The sequence below is a fragment of the Pinus tabuliformis genome, chromosome Q (genome assembly GCF_031772625.1).
Source record: "Pinus tabuliformis cultivar Carrire ecotype Pingquan chromosome Q, CPIR1, whole genome shotgun sequence".
Taxonomy (NCBI): Eukaryota; Viridiplantae; Streptophyta; class Pinopsida; order Pinales; family Pinaceae; genus Pinus; species Pinus tabuliformis.
In genome coordinates this window covers 810,888,770-810,902,998 of record NC_142296.1, presented here as the reverse complement: position 1 = coordinate 810,902,998, position 14,229 = coordinate 810,888,770, and positions in this window count along the sequence as shown.

The window sequence follows — 14,229 nt, the reverse complement described above, 5'->3', positions numbered from 1 at the left end:
ACTAGGGAGTCCTTTGTATGTTTTTTTCTCTTGTTTTCTTTTGTTTGGTTTTGATTTAGTGTCTCTTGAATTTTGGGGTTAAACCATCAGTCTTTTGGGTTACCTGGGTCAATCTGGGAAATCCATTTACTGTCTGGAAGAATAGTCTGGTCTTTTTTTGGGAGTTTTTATTCATTTTCTATTATTTTTAAGTTCATTGTTGGAAAAATCTTAACAGGTGTGCTGACGTCGCCCTCTCTCTGTTTTATAATCCTATGCATCACTGGATCCTGTCGTACAGTCATGACAATTCCTGAAATCAGCCTGTCGCTGAAGAGATGTGTACTCTTGTAACGTTGTCACTCTATTGCTATGGCTAGTAGCTGATTGGCACTAGTTGCTAGTTTTACGCCCGCAACGATTCCTGTAGAGTTTTTTTTTTCACTCTACCTCATGAATCCACCAGTCTTGTTTATCCCCTGCTATTTTTCTCTTGCCCGTTAGTTTGTTTTAATTGATTTTGGTTAAGGTGTTGTCTCTTTGGTTTCATTGAGTGAATCTTGTATGTTTTTTTTTGGCCTTGTGACCTAGCTCTTTCAAGTTTTTGAATTATCTGGCCTGGTTGCTTGTCTGACCAAGGTTCATCCACAACCATCTTGTTGATTTTCTTGAGGCTTTTTAATTTCTTGCTTCTTGCTGGTTGATATTTAGTGTCAATTATTGGACCAATTTTCGAGATTGATTCAATTCTTTTTCACTACCAGACATAGATTACAATTGTTTGGATCAATCAGTTCACACTTGCTTGTTTGTCTCTTTAAATTCAAAACTATCAAAATCAAAAGATTGCATTCATTTAGTATACGAAAGTGAAAGTACATTTTCATTTCAAGTTTTCATGTCTGAGAAATTGGAAAGCAAACTTTAAATCCGTCATTAGTAGTATAGATGCATTGTAGGATTGATGTGTTTATGCATTGTGTCCCTTAGTGCTTGCATTTTCTTGTCTTGGTTTTGTCTTGGTTTTGGAATTATCTCTCTAACTTCCCGTAAGTAGATGTTCATCGAAATGAAAGATGCTTTACTCATTCTAGCTGCATCCTAGGGTTTTTGATATAAATATGGTAAGGCCTGGAAATTGAGACCTAATTCAAGATCAACTCTAAAATGAACTGAATGAACTTAAAAATGCATTGGAACATAATTCACATTATTTAGATGTCTAGGCTAGAGACGTGCTCCGACGTCATTAAACCTAGTCATGATTGCTTTCACTTAAGGTTGGGTGATTCCTCCTTCTGTGACTCAATAGCTGCTAGTACGGACTTGCGCTCCCAGTACCACAAGTATATGTTGGGAGACCCCACTAGGTTATCATCCTATATCCTTAGGAAGCTGTGTCTATAGCCTTGCAAACCATAACACACCGAACACAGCGTTCGGGAAGATTGACTGTCGTACGAAAAGTCCTTCGTTTTCATATGATCGCCAAGGTGCATATGTAGTTTTACGGGTTGTTTGGTAAACCTTTTCCCTAGTTCTCTAGAGTAGTCACTTTTGTTCCTTTTCGGACTCATTAAAAGAAAAGGTCCATCTGAGCACTTCTCCTTTCAGGCTCATTAAATATTCGAAGGCAACTAGAGTCATATTTTCATCCTTTTCTTGACTCTCTAAAGATGAAAAGGTCAAGTTTTGTTCCTGTGTCTTAACATTTATTCGGCCACGGTCACATCTACCTTGTTAGATCTTGATTGCATTTTAATTTTCGTAGGGTTGTTTTCCTTACTTGTTTAGTTTTCCTTAGGGCTTTTTGAGTTAAATCATCTTGGTAGAATCACCGATCCCGTCTCCCGTTCCAAGTGACCAAGGATATCCATCTTCTGTCGCTTCTAAGGTACCAGTTGTTAGTGATACTCTTCCAGTTATTTCGAGTATCCAACCACTTAACTCTCACACTCTAGAAGATGAGTCTTATGATATTCATTAGAACCCCATTTGGGAGCCTTCCGAAGAGGACTTTCCGGTTAATCTTGGTGTTTCGGTCCCAATGTCTTCCTCTGACATGGATGAGACGAACCTTGTCACGGGTGAAGAGACCTTTATGGCAAGTGGTGAAATTCCTATACCTATGAAAACTTCACCCTTCCATGTCACCTCTCTTGGTGTCACATTGCCTTTATGCTACCATGCTTTGTCTGATATCATGAGTTCTAGATCTCCCCTTACGATTTCCATGTGGTCTCGTACCATCACTCCGACTTCGAAGCCCTTTGTGCCTCAGATTCACGATGTGACTGTCACATCTGTTCCGACTATTCCAACTATTTATGTTGTTTCTTCAGCCCCCGTTGTCAGTGCCGTCACTACATCTTCAGTTGTGACCACTGTTTCCAGACCTTCAGCTGGTCCTCCAAGTAGTGGTCCGTCGGCATCCACATCTGGGGTTGTTAATCCCACCTTTAGTGCCCCACCTTCTTCTGGTTCCATTCAAGTAGGGGGGGCATATGATCAGTATTTCCAAGCTCTTCAAAATCTGGATCCATAGAATCTGTTTCATTATTATGATTCTCAAGGAGCCCATATTTATCACCCCGGACCCATGCCATCTCAACCTGCGGTTGAGGTTTCGGTTCCGTTATTTGTTGCTTGGGGTACCACCACTTATCATGGTGGCCAAGCACAACCTTCAAATTTTCAAGGTCCACCCTATCAAGGTCAGCTGTCTTATGGGTGCCGTCTCACAGACAACCGTATTACGGGCAACCTTATCCAGGGCAACCTGTTGGCCCACAAGGACAACCCTTCTAGGGACAACCTTCGGCCTTCAGTGGTTCCTCTTTCACATACTTTGGGCAACCTTTTCGAAACCCAAGACAATCTTACATCCAACAAGGCCAACCTAGTACCTAGCAAGGTCACCCCTCTGGACAAGTAGGTCAGCCTCACATCCAACAAGGCCAACCCACTGTCTAGCCTAGTCAACCTTCTGGACAAGTTGGTCAGCCTCAAATCCAACAAGGCCAACCAATTATTTAGCATGCTCAACCATCTGGTCAGTCAAGACAGCCTTTGGTTATGCAAGGTCAACCCACCACCCAGCAAGCTCAACCTTCTGGGAAAATGGGTCAACCTCAATCTCAACCAGGTCAACCTTCTAGCAAGATGGCTTAGTCTCAGTTTTCCCAAGGACATCCGTATGGGCCTGCTCAACTGGGCACTCAAACACTCATTGCTTCTCAAGCTCCACCTGATTTCTAGACCCAGTCTGGGCTCCAACCCCAATCCGGTCTTCAAACGCAAGTTGGGTTCCAAACCCAACCTTCTTATCAAATGCAACTTGGTCACCAGGCTCAGTTTGGAGCCCAACCACCTTATGGTTTCCAACATCCCAAAGGGAAAACTCAAATTGCCCAATACCAAAATTATCAACAACCACAGGTTAACCCATATCAGAATTTTCAGCAACCATACGTTGCTCCTGTGGGTCAGGTTGATAATCAGTGGACTGCTGGAAGTCAAATCCAGGGTCAATCATCTAGTTACAGTTATAACCCCTATGGACAAAACCCTTATGGGCCAAATCTGTCTGGGAAAAATCAATGGGGGAAACTTGGAACTGGATGGAACTTCGGTGCTGTTTCTTATCTGTGGCCTTAGATGTCCTTCAACCCTCAATTACCCTTTTTGGCAACGTTGGAATTGTCGGATGTGTCCAAATTGACAAATGATCCCATTCTTCATAATCCGTATTGGCGATCGGTTCCAACTAAGATTCCTCGTGATTGTCCCAAATTTGATGGTAAGGCTAGAGAATATCCCCAAGCTCATGTCATGACCTATCACCTATGGTGTTCACCGAATTCATGGCTTGGTGATTTGATTCGGCTCCGCCTGTTCCAACGGACTCTCGCTAGCCCTACCATAAAATGGTATATTGAGCTAGCTCGTGGAACTTTTCGGGAATTTAACTCACTTGCTATCAAATTTTTAACTTATTTTCAGTTTCCGATTCGATATGAAATGGGCACACACCTCCTGAAATCCTTGAAACAAGACATGACCACGCATATCTCTGATCACATCCATGAATGGAGGAGGCGTCTTCGTCTAATTAAGTTCTCGATCCCCGACTAGCTTCTAACCGACTGGTTTATGACTTCATTCATCGGTTCGATAGCCCAGGACAATGCTATGGGGGCATGTGTAACTAAAGAGCATGCAATTACACATGCTCTTTATATTGACTTGGTTTACTCCCAGTCTGGTATGCTATATGATTATTTTCCAGACGCACCACGACTTGGAACTTCCAAAGCTCCGTAAACACCATCTATTGACGGTGTCATCGATTCCGTTAACGTGTCCTTTAGAAAAGCTTTTGCGAACCCTGTGAATTAAAAGTCTAATGCTCTAAATGAAAATTATTCTCAGGCTTCATCCAATTCTGGTAAAACTTCCGAGGTTAACGCCATTCAGTCCACTGCGGCGGACAAAACTTCGAAAGGTAAGAAGAAGGGAAAAGGAAAGAATAAAGTTGATCAACCAAAGTAGGATCCCCCTTAGACTCTGTCTGAGGAAAGTGCCAAGTGCAAGCCTAAGTATCCTTGTCTTATTTGCGATGAGGATCACTATACCAAAGACTACCCAAGGGGTCTAAGGTTAGTCGTTTGTTAAAAGGTGCCCCTGGGACTCCTGTCGTGCTCAAAGAGCCTTTTCCCTCATAGCTGACTCAAATGGTGGCTGATCCATCTCAATCCTCTTCTCCCTTCGGCTCTCAAGTCTTTATGGCTGGGATGATTCCCATCCATATCAGTACAGAGTCAAATGAATATCCTTCACCCGTTGGGAAGGAAATTGAGGTCCCTTCTAGTGTTCCTTTGTCCAGTACTGGTCTGCTCCATATCGAGCAACCTAGTACTGAGTTAGTCATTCGACCTCCTCCTAAAGGAGTGCTCCAGAAGTCTTCCTACAACCCTAATGATCGTGCTGCATAGCACTATAGCATCGTTGAGGACTTAGCCAAATCTCCTTCGGCTATGTCCACATTAGAGGTCCTCCAGAGTTGTCACTCCTAGAAGAAGTCGTTGCTATCAACCATCGGTGGCATCGACCTGGCCGAATCAGATTTGATCACTTTTGACCTAGATAATCATGTATTGAGACTGCCTCACCAAATCGCCTTCCTTATTCAAGTCATCATCAATTCTAAGACTATTCACCACACTGTTATTGATGAAGGCACTTCTACTTGCATCATGTATGTTGCTTGTAGGAAGGCTATCGGTTCTCCGACCCTGAACCAGTCTCCCAATACCTTGGAAGAATTCAATGGGAGAGATTCCCGTCCTGATGGTATACTCCCGCATCTGCCTATTACCCTAGAAGGGAAGACGGTCGAAGTTGAGGTCGAAGTTTTCGATGTGAATTTAACTTACAACCTCCTCTTAGGATGAAGTTGGACATATGCCATGTGAGCCATGGCTTCATCTCTATTTTGTGTCCTTCGTTTTCCCCATCAAGGGAAAATTGTCACGGTAGACTAGTTGTCCTTCTTCGCTTCTTCTTCTTCTGATGGCAACGTGCCTTTCATGGAGAATACCTCTGTTCCATATGAGAGTGTGGGTACTAGAATTTTTAAAGATCCTACCCTTATGGGTGTTTTTTCACTCCCACCTCCTAACGTCGCTCCCATCAGTATGATTTCTGTTCGTTCTGATCCTTGGGTTCTTCCTCCCGTTGATTAGGTAGAATCCTGGGGTGATGTCATGTTGTTGAGTCCTGCCGAGCTCAACTACATTGAAATCTTTTTTGCATCGGCTTCATCTCCTGAACCTGCTCATTCGAGCAGGGCTCTCGACTCGTACATCCGACCCCCTTGGCTCGGAGATAAGGCTTCTTCGGATCCCTTACAGGAAATCTTTCCTTCTGACAAAGCAATTATCAAGACTACGTCTTTCGAGGAACCTCCTTGGTTTGATCATCACCATCATTCCCCGTTTCTCCCTACCCATGGGGCTATGCTTACTTGTCTTGAGTAGTTTGCTTCCTATGTCCCCTCCCAACCCCTTTAGACACCTATCCAAATCCATCAAGTTTTCTGTGAAGGCAATATGGGGAAAATTAAGCAAACCCAACCTATCGATATCTTTGTTAAACCAGGGTTTGTCGAGCACATTCACATCGGAGTAACCTGTACTCCGGAGGAGATTCAATTTTATACTGATCTTTTTCTAGAATTTCGTGATGTTTTTTATTGGTTGTACGAAGAGATGCCTGGCATTGATCCTAGCATCATGGTGCATGAAATACCTACGTATTCGAGTGCTAAACCTGTTCGACAGCATCTACACCCCATGCATCCCCGAAAGGCTGAAACTATTAAAGCAGAAGTTGAGAAGCTTCTTAAAGCTGGGTTCATTTACCCTATCCATCTCACAGATTGGGTTTCTAATATTGTCCCTGTGGCCAAGAAATAGGGCACTATTAGGGTATGTGTTGATTATCGCGACATAAATTGTGCCTGTCCCAAAGATAACTACCCTACACCTTTCATTAACTAGCTCATTGATGAGTGTGATGCAGGAAAGTGTTCCCTGTACGAACAGAGGCAACCCCTCTAGCCCTAGAGTGGGTCTAGTCACAGCAAAGACAGATCAACAATTGATTTCCTTAAACAGTCATCGTTGGAGGCCTACCTCAACCAGTGGTCGATGAAGTTCCATTGCATTGCTCCAACTTCCGCTTCTTTCTCCTCAATGAGTGATTAACCTGAAACAATACAAAGAAAACACAACAAAGCATGTAACCGGGAAACAACAATGATCTATTTACTCACAAAGTCAAGAAGTCATGAGCTATCAAGTAAATTACATACAAGACATAGGAAAACATCATTGATTGTATTAATAATGAATTAAGAGCAAGCTTACAACTGAGTCTTGATGTCACAAGCCTTCTTAGAGGGTCCAACAAGTATGTTTCTCAAGCATTCACTCTTCAAGGATGAATCTACCAATATACAATGTCTCTCTCTCACTCATAAGCTTTAACACAAAGTTAAGGGAACTCCACAACCTTCCACAAGCTATCAACAATCCCACACTTGTCACACCCACACTAGCTATCTATCAAACTCAAAAGCACTAGCAGCACTATCCAACCAAAAGAACTGCTAACTAGCTGATCATATCAAAGGAGAGTGCTTTAATAGGAGAAGAAGTCTCCATGAAATGTGGAAGGAGGAGCTCATCTTCAAGGAAGGTAGCATAATGACAGAACTACCATACCAGGAAGGGAAGGGCAACCCCAACTATGCCAACAACTAGGTCTGGAGACATCCAGAAGGCTGACTGTTGAAACGAATTCGCCCAATCTGGATCGTCACGGTCCATAACCTAATACTCTGCGAAATAATCGCAAGGAGGCAATTCATGTAGACTCATCATCGCTAGACACGACTCGTAACCTCACGCCGGGTCTAGAAATTCAACCATCGTGGGAAAGAGATGTACACCTGCGATGGAGTCATGATGAGACCGTTATGGATATGGGAACGTCGCCTATATTAAGGTTTTACTCGCGATGAGGCAGAAACTTAGGGAATGAGGGTCAATTTGCAGCAGCAAGGAACATTTTCTTAATCTTCTTACATCAGTGGGAAGATATGAACATGTTTATTCAACACATGACACAGCAGAAGGACTGAAATAAGGACATTGACAAATTATTGTGTAACAGATGCCCCCTAAAGTGTGAAGCCTGAGAGAGTGGGAGGGGTGAAATGCTTTACAAAACTGTCTAAACTGGAACCACCTTGAAGATCCTGCAGGTGCAAATACAACTAATATCTGTGATAGTGAAATACATATATAGTTGAGGCATGGGCATAGCCATCCATAAGACATTTAAAACTTTGTCTATGGTATGGACGCAGCCACCCAGTTGATAAGACGATAATAATGACAAAGGTATGGTCACAGCCATCCATGAAGACTCAGGCATGGTTGCAACCATCCATCGAGGAGTCACATATGTAATCACGAACCAATCCACGCAACTCGAACATATGCAATCTCAGTTGAGGGTCTTGAAACCCAATCGATTAGAGTACAAATCCTATCATGTGAACAGATGTGCTGAAGTCAAACATGATAGAAAGTTGCTTGATTATCAGTCAATGATGAAAACCGTTAACAAGCGCGAGAGAAACCGTTAATAATGCCAATGGCTCTCAAGGCACTGTCCAGTACAGTCCACTAAGTGTGAAAAATGAGCTGAAGTCGAACACCCGTGGAATCACCCAATCGAAGACCAATGAGGAAAGTCTGTCGTCAGGCATGAAGAACTTGCCATTGAGGCATGCAAGTTCCAAGGTATCGAAAGGGATCTCTAGATCAATCTCCTGGATAAGGAGCTGGTGTCAACAGGAGACGATCCGTTGCAAGAGGGCCATGATGTTTCCCCCATCAATGACACGGGATAAGGAACAAGTGGTATATGGTGAAACATAATATCAGAGGAGGAGGGAAGGATGTGAACTACAAAAGGATTATACTCTTGAACATATCAGCGACACGGCTTTGGAATGTGGTAGCATTTTGATACCAAGGGATCGGAGGCTCGATGCAACATGGATCAGATGGAATGAGGCAAAATGGCAACCCAGAACTGCGGAAGGCCAAATGACAATGTATGGATATCCCAACCCGACAAAAACCAAAAGTGTCGATGTTCAAGAGTGACTAGCTGCCGCAGGTCACCAATGATGACTTCCAAATTTTTCCCCCACCATTGATGGCGAGTACCCCAATTATTTTTGAAAACAAGCTTGAAGGGGATAGCATATGCTTGTAATATAAGTTCGACCTTCGGTCGAATCCAACCTAGTAATAGTCGAGCCCTAGGGAGGAGAAGCTCAAGTCTCATCATGGTGATGATTCCAATGTCGTCAGGGTTTAACGAGTCCAACATAGCTCAAAGGGGGGTCCTTTTTTGTAGATTTGTGTCCCTCGAGCCTGAAAAAGTATAAAATAATACTCGAGAGAACTGCTTGACCATTACGATCAAGGAGTACTTTTCGTAACTAGTGACCTCGATCTAAAAGAGTAGAAAAGCGATTGAAGACACGTCATTTCGTAGCCAATATTGAACTTGAAACGACAAAAGACCGGAAATCTTTTCACATTTATACGGTCGGAAAAGAGCTCAAAGTGGACCGCCTCTTATTTCGTTTAACGAGTCAAAAGGAATAACTCGGCAATGTTTTCGTCTTTTAAGTCAGAAAAGAGCTTAAAGAGGACTTTGCGGATCAAGTGTATACAGCCTAGCCATTGCTATTCCTACACAAAACATTACACCATAAGATCCATTCGACATAAATAGATTATATATGTGGAAATAAGGTCAAAAACCCAAAAAAACCTAATTAAAAATGCGATATAAATGAAAAAACCCACACCCTAAAGTGTAATTCCTAATTTTTTCAAAAAAAAAAAACAATATAGAAAGGTGTGTGGTAATTCTATTTTTTACCATTTACATTGTGCACTTTTACCTTTGGAGTTTTGGAGCATCAGCCTGAGCGGACTTCTGAAGTCGATTCTGGCATCAACGGTCCACGATTTCGCCTGAAACTTTCTCCAAGTAAGTACATTCTTCCTTGTGAAATTTGGTGTTAGATAGGTGGTTTTAGGTGGATTTTCAAATCCAATTCCGCCTCTTGGTCATCACGAAAAGCCACTCGGGTTACCGACGACCGAGCGTGGTAACACATACCACCTTCGGGATCGTCGTGAGATATTGATGAACTCTCGCGACGATCGTGGGAAAAATGAACTATTGAGCTCGAGCCGTTACCACTATTTGGAAAACAGCCGCAATGGCGCCGTAAAGTTGAAAATATTTATAATTTATGGATTTAAACTTATAAAAAGAGTTCTAATTCATATTTCCTTTAATGCAGGGCACCATGGCATTTGTATGGCAAGAAAGAACTCACGATATCAACGACGAAAAAGTGTTCAATGATCCTAGGTGCCGAAGAGCTTTACTTGCTTGAGGATTACTAAAATTCTTCCTCACTCCGCATATCCGGGCCAAACCTGACTTGTTAGAGTTGCTAATTCATGCTTGGAAACCAACGGATGGAAAGTTTGTCATCCGGGGAAAATACATTGAGTTCAATGCTACGGATATCTATTTCTTGACTGGATTGTCCCATTGTGGCAAGAGGTCGTTTTTAGAGGGCCAACGAACTGGCGGGGAATCACTGGACATGTTGATAGCTCGGGTGTGCCCAGGGACACGTAAATCAAGCTCTTGTGGGAAATTGGTGATTCCAACAGTAGAAGACCTGATTCTTTGCTCGGTTCTATTTATGGTGATGAGAGTAGCGGGCTCCCAAGCCCAACATGAGGCAACAAAGACCCACCTTCGGTTGGCTCTTGAGTGCCTTAACCCGACCATGTATAACTGGGCTGAGGTAGTGACCATCAACATGAAGAGGCAGCTCACCAAATGTCGTCGTGGGGAAATGAAGCAGTTTGGTTACGGGTCTATTCTAATCCCACTCATGCTAGAGCAAGTGCCATCACTTCAGTTACAGGACATGGAATTAGACAGACCAAGACTGCGGGAGACCTGGATCACTCGCTGGGCACATGTCATGCCGCGAGGGGTGGGCGGTCGACTAGTGTCATGGGGGACACTATTCCAAGAGTGGCTAGATCACCAGATGATCTTTGTTGAGGATTAGCCATACGCAGGTATGGATTTTCTCGGGGACCCAGACATGATGCTGCCTGCTGGAAAGTAGTGGGACGATGGAGGTAAAACACTTGATCACACTATTTTTGTATTTTGTCTTTTATGATGTTTTTTGAATTTTTTCATGCATATGTCTTAATGATGTGTCTCATGTTACTTGCAGATGTGGGACTAGAGAGGCCTGTGGGACTGGCTCGAGAGGCACGGAGGGAACCACAAGGCATTAGAGAGCTGGCCTTGGTTCCCCCAGCTGGAAGCTTAGTGGAGACAGTGGCCCATAATCTCGAGGGCCTGACAGAGGGGATCCCAGATTACAGGGGGATCGAAGAGGTCCCCATAGAGTATCAGATACATATAGTAGGGGTGATACCTAGGGTGCATAGACTCTTGAGACGAGTCGCATGAGTAGTGGTGTGCTATAGAGAGCATAACCCACCACAGTAGATGCCTAGGTTTTACTTTCTGCTGATTTTTTGAGAGACATGTGTCTCGGATGTACATAGACTCTATTTTTTTTACATATACATTTATTTTTGAGTGCCTCGATGCGCCACACGACATATATATATATATATATATATATATATATATATATATATATATATATATATATATACAAGCTATCTTATGGTTCATTATTGTGTCTAAATGCTTCTACACAATGTTTGAAAACATGTTGTGTAAATGTCTATCTAATACAGGATTTACTAATGCATCAGTTAATGTGTTTAATCTTCTTGGAATGTGTTGATATGTGATAAAATAAAAATTTCTTTCCAATAATTTAACACGTAAATACAACCTTAAAATCCAATGATGTCTGACTGAATAACTCCCTTTGAGTTGGTGGACAACAAGTTGGGAATCCAGATTCACAACCAATGCACGAATATCAAGGTTAATTGCCTTGGTAAGTAATTCAATAACAATGCTATGTTCAACGACATTGTTTGTGGTGCAACCCAGACAAACACCTTGAAGGTCTACTAACTCACCGTCAGGATCATAAATCACCCATGTCGCAGAGGAAAGATTCTGGGGCAGGCGCCATCAGTGAAACCAACGTAAGGTGTAGCAGACCTCTATAAGAGAAGTAAAAAGACACAATAATTGGCAATTACGCCTACACACCAAGCCATACAAGCAAACATACACTGAAAATACACAAGCTGAAAACATATGTTTGTACAAATCAGATGCACGGGATTCATGCATAATATTTTTTCGGATAAAGCCCGTTGCGGGGATTACCTAGAGGATTACCTTCGTAATCGATCAGCTCATAAGCCCCTTTTTACAAAACACCTTTCACAATGTAGGGCCCATGCCACATAGGCTCGAATTCGCCTGCCCCCAACTTATCATTCACTTGATCATAGAGCAGGACTAGATCTCCTTCAACAAAAGAACGGGGATGAACAGTTTGGTCGAAGTGAGTTTTCACTCTCTTCTTCTGTGCTTCAATGACTAAAGAGGCTATTCAATGGGTCTCATCTAACCGTTATAGGTAAAGAAGACATTCTTCTACCGGAGTAGTGTTTTGGAGCAATTCGAAAGCTAATTTTAGTGAAGGGATTTCACACTCAATTGGAAGAGTGGCCTCCATACTGTAAAATAATTGGAACGGGGTGAACCCGGTGGCATATTTTGTGGAAGTTAAGTAGGCCCATAAGGTGAAAAACAACATCAGATGCCAGTTGGACTTTTGCATTCCAATGGTGCGTTGAAGCATTGAGACCAACACTTTGTTGACAGCTTCTACCTGGCCATTAGCCTGAGGATAATATGGTGTCAAACTATCATGCTGCAAGCCCAACTAGGTTGTTAACTCAGTCATCATATGAGTACGGAAATGAGAACCGTGATCAATGACGATAGCCTTAAGGACTTTGAAACATGAAATGACATGATTAAATAAAAATTGCATCACTGTCTTACCGTCATTAGATAATGTAGGCATTGCCTCGGCCCATTTCGTGAAATAATCAACGACAACGATGATATACCCATGCCCCCCAGCCGAGCAAGGTTTACAGGTCATATAATCAATGCCCCATTTGGCAAAAGGGCCGACGGTAATGACAGGGTGCAAAGCAGTAGGGGGCGCACGCAGCTTCTGTTGGTAGATTTGGAACACATGACAAGAGCAGACGACGAGAATGAAATCCTTAAGGATAGATGGCCAAAAATAACCAGCACAGAGGATCTTTTGAGCAGTAGCATACCCAGACATATTACCTCCACAAGCGCCGGAGTGGTAGTCATTCAAGAATTGTTCGGCCTCCTCGAATGTCAAGCAACAGTGGAGAATAGTGTCAACGCCGAATCGGTACAGGGTGTCCCCAATAATATGATAGGGTTGATAATGATGGTGAATACGTCACCGAGCATCCTTAGATAAATCAAAACAAAAGGAGGACGTCTAAAGATAGACAATAATATCCTCGTACCAGGGATCGAGGGTGCTAATAAAAAATAGAGACTCATCCGGAATATGGTCCTCTGATTGGGAGGGCGTAGTTGTAGATGGTAGAGAGTAGAGCAACTCAGCAAAAATGAGGGATTTCTTAGACTTGGCTATAGTGAATTCCAAGTCAAACTCTTGAAGGATGACAATCCATTTTGAGTATTTGCCCCCTAGTAACTGATGTGACAAGATGTATGTCTTTGGGTTGCAATCAAAAATCACCGTCGTGGTGCGCAACAATATATAGTGACGGAAACGTTGGACGGCATGAACGGCGGCCAAGGCCAACTTCTCGACATAGGCATATTGAGTTTCCGTATCGAGTAGATTGCGGTTGAGATAGTAGACAACGTGCTCAGTACCATCATCGTCATCTTGGACCAAAACCATGCCAATAGTGGTATCGGTGGTGGCTAAATAAAGAGTATAGTCACGGTGATAATTAGGCGGACGTAACAACAGAGTAGAAACAAGGAGCGCCTTGAGCTGCTCGAATGACTCTTGTGCAACGGTATCCCAGACAAAAGGGGTATCCCATTTTAATAACCGCGTATAGCCTTTGGCTACTTCAGCATAGTTTGGAATAAAATGGCATAAAAAATTTGCTTTACCTTGCAAACTCTGTAATTTTTGCAAAGAAGCAGGGGAAGGAAGATTCAAGATGGCTTCGACCTTAAGGGGATCCAAGTGGATACCCTCTTTGGAGATGAGAAACCCAAGAAGTCTGCTGGATTCAATGCAGAAGACACATTTATGCGGATTAAGGTGAATACGATAGTGTCGACAGTGAAGAAAGATTTCATGAGGGTGTTTTGGATGGTCTGGGCACTTCACTGAATGAGTTGGAAGGTCATCTAGGTAAGGCTGTATAATGTGCCGAATATCATGGAACGCGTAAGACATGACACGTTGGAAGGTAACACTGGAAATTTTTAGACCGAAAGGGAGTTTCTTATAGGTGAGAGTACCCCAGGGACAGATAAAGGCGGTCTTGTGTTGATTTTCGGGCGATATATTGA